We start from the raw sequence: 6,718 nt of genomic DNA, 5'->3' as shown, positions 1-6,718 counted from the left end.
ATCTTTATTTTAACTTGGTCTTGAATTGGTCTCGTACCAAAAATAACTAACTTAGTTTTTGTTAAATTTAAAGATAGTTTATTTCTGTCGAACCAGTTTTTTAATTTGGTTAATTCATAATAATACAAGAGAATATATATAATGTTATACTTGTAATATCTTCCCTCATATATTTACCATAGCACTGATAACATAACACAATCCTGTATGATGGTGACTATGTATTTATTGGGAAAGGTTGACCCTTTGATTGTTTATGATCGACAAGGTGTGCATCCTCATCAGACTTTAATGGTAGTACCGGTACTGTACTAGGATTGATCAGACAGATCCATACAATACATTAAAAAACTAATGTGGAAAGTGCATACAAATTCGTTCTTTTGCCAGGTTAACTCTGGCAAGACTCAAAATTATTTCAGGACATATTCCCAAATAATAGATACAAATTTGAATAATTCATCATAACCCCATAATAATTCTCTCCTCAGATTTAAATGTATGTGCGCCATGGTTCACTCTCATTTATTAAAAGAACAATTTCAGATACATTTTCTGTGCTCGTTTCCAGGAAATTTGTGCCAAGCTCTTAATATTCTGATTGCGATAATGGGGCTTGTACTCGTGACGTCACGGCGGTCGACTCGTTGACCCGCAGTATCCGTTTAGCTGCGAGACTCAGTGCGCGCCGGAAAGCTACATGGTAGCAAAGTACTGACACAAACCAAAACATAAGTAAGGCATGCATGCAACCTTGTAATCCGGAGTCAAACGCGGGTTCGAGTACCGTCTTCAAAATGTTTCGAGGGGCAGAGGAATTATAAAACATTGTTTAGTCAAGAGAAATTTTCTTCTTTTTTTTGCGCTCTCAACTTACGGCTAAATCAGGCCCTGGTAGCGTTAGCTGTGGAGCGTCCTTTCTGATTGCACAGCAAATCAAGGTAAGAGGAAATTAATGGCACATGGATGGGTTGCGAATGCATGTCTCGGTTTCTTACAACATTATTTTGCTGCTCTTTCTCCCCAAGGACTTCAGTATTATAGAACGCTCAGTAGCACGTAAGGGAGCTAATTGCTAACGCTAACAGCGCTACGTTGTGTGCTATCACAAGAAATGTAGACTAACAAGTCAATATATATCTCGTGTAAAATTCTTACAACGATTTAAGGCCATAGTCTTAGCACTCGTAGCTTATTTGACCAACCGTTGTTACATCCTTGCTAAGTAGTTGGTGATGTTGGCTCAGTGTCAGGTAGCAGCAGAACCGTGCCGTACGGAAAATAAACATTAAGTTGCCATAGACTTCATCCTTCATCATTTTAGTGCTAGTGAACACGGTGAAGTGATGTTATTTAATACAACTCTTAACCGATGCCAGTGAAAGGTTCTGTTGACATTGAAACAACAGTGAACTTCAGTTGATTCAAAGTATTAAATCCGTCGGGTGTGTTCAAATTATTTCCTTTTGATAAGAGCGCTGTTTTAACAATTTACCATCTGTTGTGCAGAATTGGAAATATATGTTAGAAACCCACTTGTGTATCGACAAACCCAATTCCAATGAAGTTGGGACGTTGTGTGACAGTTAACATTCAGACCCTTTCCAAAAATTTTGAGTATCGTGGAAAAGTTTAAATATGTCCATAATTTTTAAAAAAGTTAAACATTCAGAGATTGTAGATTCAGGGCCCACAATTTAAACTATTGAAAGTATATATATTTTTTTGGTTAATTCTTATATCATTTGTGTTTCCAGCTCATAAAATTAAAAAAAAAAAGGAATTCGAAAAAATTGAATTAGGAATTAGACCAAATTTTGTGGAGCATGAATGTTTTAAACTGAGTGTCACAGGTTTTATTACATTGCTCCAGTTTGGTTCAATTGTCTGAGTTCATTTCAATACAGAGAAGACTGTAGACTTGACAACTAGCCAGAAGACCAGACTGATACCCTCCAGTCTGGTCTTCTGGAATAGAATATGTAAGCCACAGAAATTCATAGCTAAGGAGAATGGCTTATCACATAGTGCTGGGTCCAAGCATATCAATGGAAAGTCTAGTTAAAGGGCAAAATGTGGCAGAAGATGTACCAGTAAGAGATCTTACAGTGGGCTTCACTGGTTTATCAAACAGAAGATTCAACAACCTAGCTGAGATCTAGAAAAAGCTTAATGGGGTGGGAGTCACCGCTTCAAAAACCACCATATTCAGACACTTCCTGGAAGTGGGCTAAAACTGTCGGGTTTTTTGTGTCAAGACACTTCTGAGCCTGAGTCAACATCGGAAGCGTCTCAACTGGGCCAAGGAGAAGAAGAACTGGACTGTTGGCCAGTAGTCTGAGATGCTCTTATCCCATGAAAGTGTGTCTTTCATTTTAGAATCAAGGTCCAAGGGTTTGGAGGAAGACTGGTGAGGCTCAGAACTCAATGCTGCTTGAGATCCTGTGTGAAATATCCCCAATCACAGTCATGATTTGGGGTCCTATGCTCAGTGCAGGCATTGGTTAACTCTTTCTTAAATCTAAGGTCACTGCAACAGTGTACCAGAATGTTTTAGAGAACTTCCTCTTTCCATCTGCTGAGGATGTGTATGGAGATACAGATTTCATCTTCCAGCAGGACTTGGCCCCTGCCAACAGCAAAATATTTTGATTGATTAATTTCTGTCTTTTTTCCCCTGCAGAAACTGTGAGAAGTACATGGTGACTTCTTGACAGTATTGGAATTTTTTGAATCTCTGTTTTCATGGGTTTCAGGAGCTGGAAGCCATAATTATGAAAAAAATAAAGTAATAATTGAAATTGTTAAAATTGTGGGCCCTGAATCTATAATCTTTTTGAATGGAACTATGGAAATAAATACAGTTTTACATTTTCAATTATTTTGGAAAAGGTCTGAAAATAAAAATGGACTACAATGATTTGCAAATCATAAAATTCAAACTTGATGATTATTTGCAAAAAACAAAGTTCCAGTGTGAACATTAAATGTCTTTGTAGGGTATCAAATTAAATACAGGTTGAACATGACTTGCAAATCATTGTATTCTGTTTTCATTTACAGACTCTTTCCCAAAAATTTGAATATGAGGGCAAAGTTTTTTTTTTCATAATTCCAACGTCCCAAACTCATTGGAATTGGGTTTGCACAATAGAAGGAAAGTGTAAGTGAACCTTTTGCGATTTCTTACATTTCTGCATAAATTGGATAGAAACGCTCATCTTGTCATCTAAATAGCAAGAATAAACAGTGTCTGCTTAAAGTAATGTCATACAAACAGTGTGTTGTCATATTTTTATTGAAAATAGCGTTTGCATATTCACAGGACGAGGAGGAAAAAGGAAGTGAACCGATGGATTTAATTGCTGGTTGACCCCACGCTATCGGCCATTTCTTGTAGTTGCAGATCAAATGTGCATAATGACCAGGAGGAATTTTTGACCATTCCTCTTTACAAAACTGTTGCACTTCAGCAAGATTCCTCGGTGTGAATAACTGTCTTGATGTCATGCCACAACATCGCAATCATGTTGAGGTCAGGACTTCAGATATAAACTTCTATAAAAATAGATAAAGGTTACCAAAGTATCTCTGACATTGTTCATGTTCATCAGTTCAGTTAGAAAAAAATCCTATGAATGGAGAAAGTTCAGCACTGTTGATTCTCTTCCAAGAAGTGACCATCCTGTAGAGATGACTGCAAGAGCACAGGGCAGAATGCTCAAGTTAAAAAAGTTTTTAAACAACAACAACCTTAAAGCGTCCGCTGATGACTTACAGAAATCACCGGCACATGCCAACGTCTCTGTTGACTTATCATCTTAGAGAGTTGGTCCGGAGATGGCGAGACATCCGGGATAGGTTATTTGATTCACTGGCAGATTGATATGGATTGCTCTATGCAGTCGTTGTCCATCAACCGCAGTGAATAGGTGACCATAACTTGCAATTTGCTAGTGAGTCTGTAAGTACCGTGACTTGTGATTGGCTGACATAAGATCTGGCCACGAACAACCAATGGTGATTACGTTTGTCGATGATAGCACATTGTCCGTGGCTTGCTGGCGATGTCGTTTGGTTCTTAAACAGCAGCTGCTCTTCTAGAAGTCCCCAATCCTTCATGGTGGCGAAAAATTGACATTTATGTGAAAGGAGGACAGGGGGAAGACATGCGAATGCTATTCCGCTCTAAACAGGCTCGAAACTATTATTAAACGTTATCATGAAGCACCAGAATAAATGAGTAATCTGACTGCCAAATTTTCTCACAAGTCTTGCTGGAACCGCATTTGATTGACAGCGGGGTGTAACTGTCTATGAACAGCAATTTAAAATGTGTTGCGGCAGAAAAGAGAATGAACAGCCCCGCAGAATACAGTCTGAAATAAAAACAAATAATCTGTAAATATTTTGCCACTCAAGGTAAAGAAATAAAAGTACGAATGGCATGGCTCAGATGTGCTTTGTTTCTAAGGCCATGGAGAGCTTGCTGTCAAGCACTGGGAAAATGAGTTCACAAGTTTATCCAGATAGATGAACTTGAGGCCATCTGTCCGACAATTGAAGCTCAAAGGAGAGAGGATGGGTGTTCCAACAGGTCAGCAATCCATAAAGCAGAAGAGAATGAACAGCAAAGTGGCTTCTGAAGAAAGTGTTCTGGAGTGACCTAGTCAAACACTGACTGACCTCAAAACCAATTGACATCATGAGGCCTTACCTCAAAAGCTACTCACAAGAATACCCAAGAATCTTGAGAAACTGCAACAGTTTTTTCCCCCCTTTTCTCGGAGCAATGGTCCAGAAATCATCCTAATCGGTTTTCACATCTGATCTGCAACTACAGCAAACATGTAGTCAACCACGTATTAAATCCAAGGGATCACTTACTTTTTCCTCCCTGTCCTGTGAATGTTTGCATGCGTTGCTGTGTAAGAATATGAAAACATATAATTGTTTGTGTGGTAAAAGTTTTCAGTTGACTGTGTTTATTCTTGTGATTTACATGATTTTTGACCAATTTTCTGCTGAAACGTAAGGGTTCCAAAGGATCCTCATACTTCTTCCTCACAATGTGAGTGCACATCTGCGTGTGTGCGTACATTTGTACAAAACTACAAACGCGCATATATATATATGTGTGTGTGTGTGTGTGTGTGTGTGTGTGTGTGTGTGTGTATATATATATATATCAAGGGGCCCAAAGAGTGCCAAGAAAATATTCCCCACACCATTACACCACCACCACCAGCCTGAACCGTTGATACAAGGCAGGATGGATCCATGCTTTCATGTTGTTGACGCCAAATTCTGACCCTACCATCCGAATGTCGCAGCGGAAATTGAGACTCATCAGACCAGGCAACGTTTTTCCAATCTTCTATTGTCCAATTTCGATGAGCTTGTGCAAATTGTAGCCTCAGTTTCCTGTTATTAGCTGAAAGGAGTGGCACCCGGCGTGGTCTTCTGCTGCTGTAGCCCATCTGCCTCAAAGTTCGACGGACTGTGCGTTCAGAGATGCTCTTCTGCCTACCTTCTTTGGAATGGGTGGTGATTTGAGTCACTGTTGCCTTTCTGTCAGCTCAAACCAGTCTGGCCATTCTCCTCTGACCTCTGGCATCAACAAGGCATTTCCGCCCACAGAACTGCCGCTCACTGGATATTTTTTCTTTTTCGGACCATTCTCTGTAAACCCTAGAGATGGTTGTTTGCTATCAGAAGCCAAACAATTGACAGTCACCCCTCCTTCGCCCCGGAGCTGCCACCCTGCTGTCCCGAGAGCTCTGTCGTTATAACATCAGCCTGGCAGGGCTCTGTGAAGTGCGATGGCAAGGCAATGGCGAAACAACAGCAGGCAACCATTGCTACATCTGGAGTGGCCCCGAGAGTCGGACCGGCCTTTACGGTGTGGCTCTTGCCATTCCAAAAGCCCTCCGGAGGTCCCTCATCAGCTGGACGCCCATAAGCGACAGACTACTGTCTGCACGCTTCCTCCACCATCACGGCAAGATGACTGTTATAGTCGCCTACGCCCCCACTGACGTCGCTGATGAGGAAGCGAAGGACGCGTTCTACGACCAACTCCACCAGGCTGTCGACCAAGCCCCACCACACGACATCACCATCATCCTCACTGACGCCAACGCCACTCTATCCAGCAGTGATCGGTCCCCTGGCTCACCTGTCGGCACCACCTTTGTTGACAGTACAACAAACGACAATGGCAACCGCCTCCTCCTCCTCTGCCACCAAAACAACCTCTGTGTTGCTGACACCTGGTTTCCCCGGAAACGCGTCCATCACTGGACGTGGTACAGCCCAGATGGCAGAACAAGGAAGGCGTTGGACCACATCCTCATCTCACGACGCTGGAAGTCGTTTGTCACCAACTGCCGGGTGTTCAGAGGAGCACAGCTTGGCAACACAGACCATCGTCTGCTGGTGGCCCAGCTTAAGCTAAAGCTCCGAGCCATCCAGCACAAGACTCTGCCTCGCCCCGACTCCTCCCGACTCAGCGACCCCAACATCGCCACAGACTTCAGTTGCTCCATCCGCCGCACTCTCGATGCCCTGGCCCCTGACAAACTGACAGACTGGGTGGCCTTCAAGGAAAGTGTCCTCCAGTCTGCTCACAATGTCCTCGGACGCTCACGATCCTTCCCGAGAAAGCCCTGGATATCAGAGAGGACACTAAACATCATCGACCAGCGGCGTGAGGCCC

The 6,718-nt window shown here is 42.2% G+C and overlaps 1 protein-coding gene across 4 annotated transcripts in view; it reads left to right on the top strand.

Annotated features, from left to right (window-relative positions):
• Nucleotides 1–641: 641 nt before the first annotated feature.
• Nucleotides 642–6,718, top strand: part of LOC109514404 (ETS-related transcription factor Elf-2-like) — a 31,818-nt gene continuing 25,741 nt past the window's right edge. For 3 of the 4 annotated variants that reach the window (XM_019867488.1, XM_019867486.1, XM_019867485.1), the window contains exon 1: nucleotides 642–941. The gene's annotated coding sequence lies outside the window, so the exon portion shown is untranslated. The remainder of the gene's footprint in view (nucleotides 942–6,718) is intronic. The other variant, XM_019867487.1, reaches the window with a different exon arrangement.

The sequence above is a fragment of the Hippocampus comes genome, unplaced genomic scaffold, assembly GCF_001891065.2.
Source record: "Hippocampus comes isolate QL1 unplaced genomic scaffold, H_comes_QL1_v1.1 scaffold2, whole genome shotgun sequence".
In the NCBI taxonomy this organism is placed as follows: Eukaryota; Metazoa; Chordata; class Actinopteri; order Syngnathiformes; family Syngnathidae; genus Hippocampus; species Hippocampus comes.
This window is presented reverse-complemented; position numbering and strand designations above follow the sequence as displayed.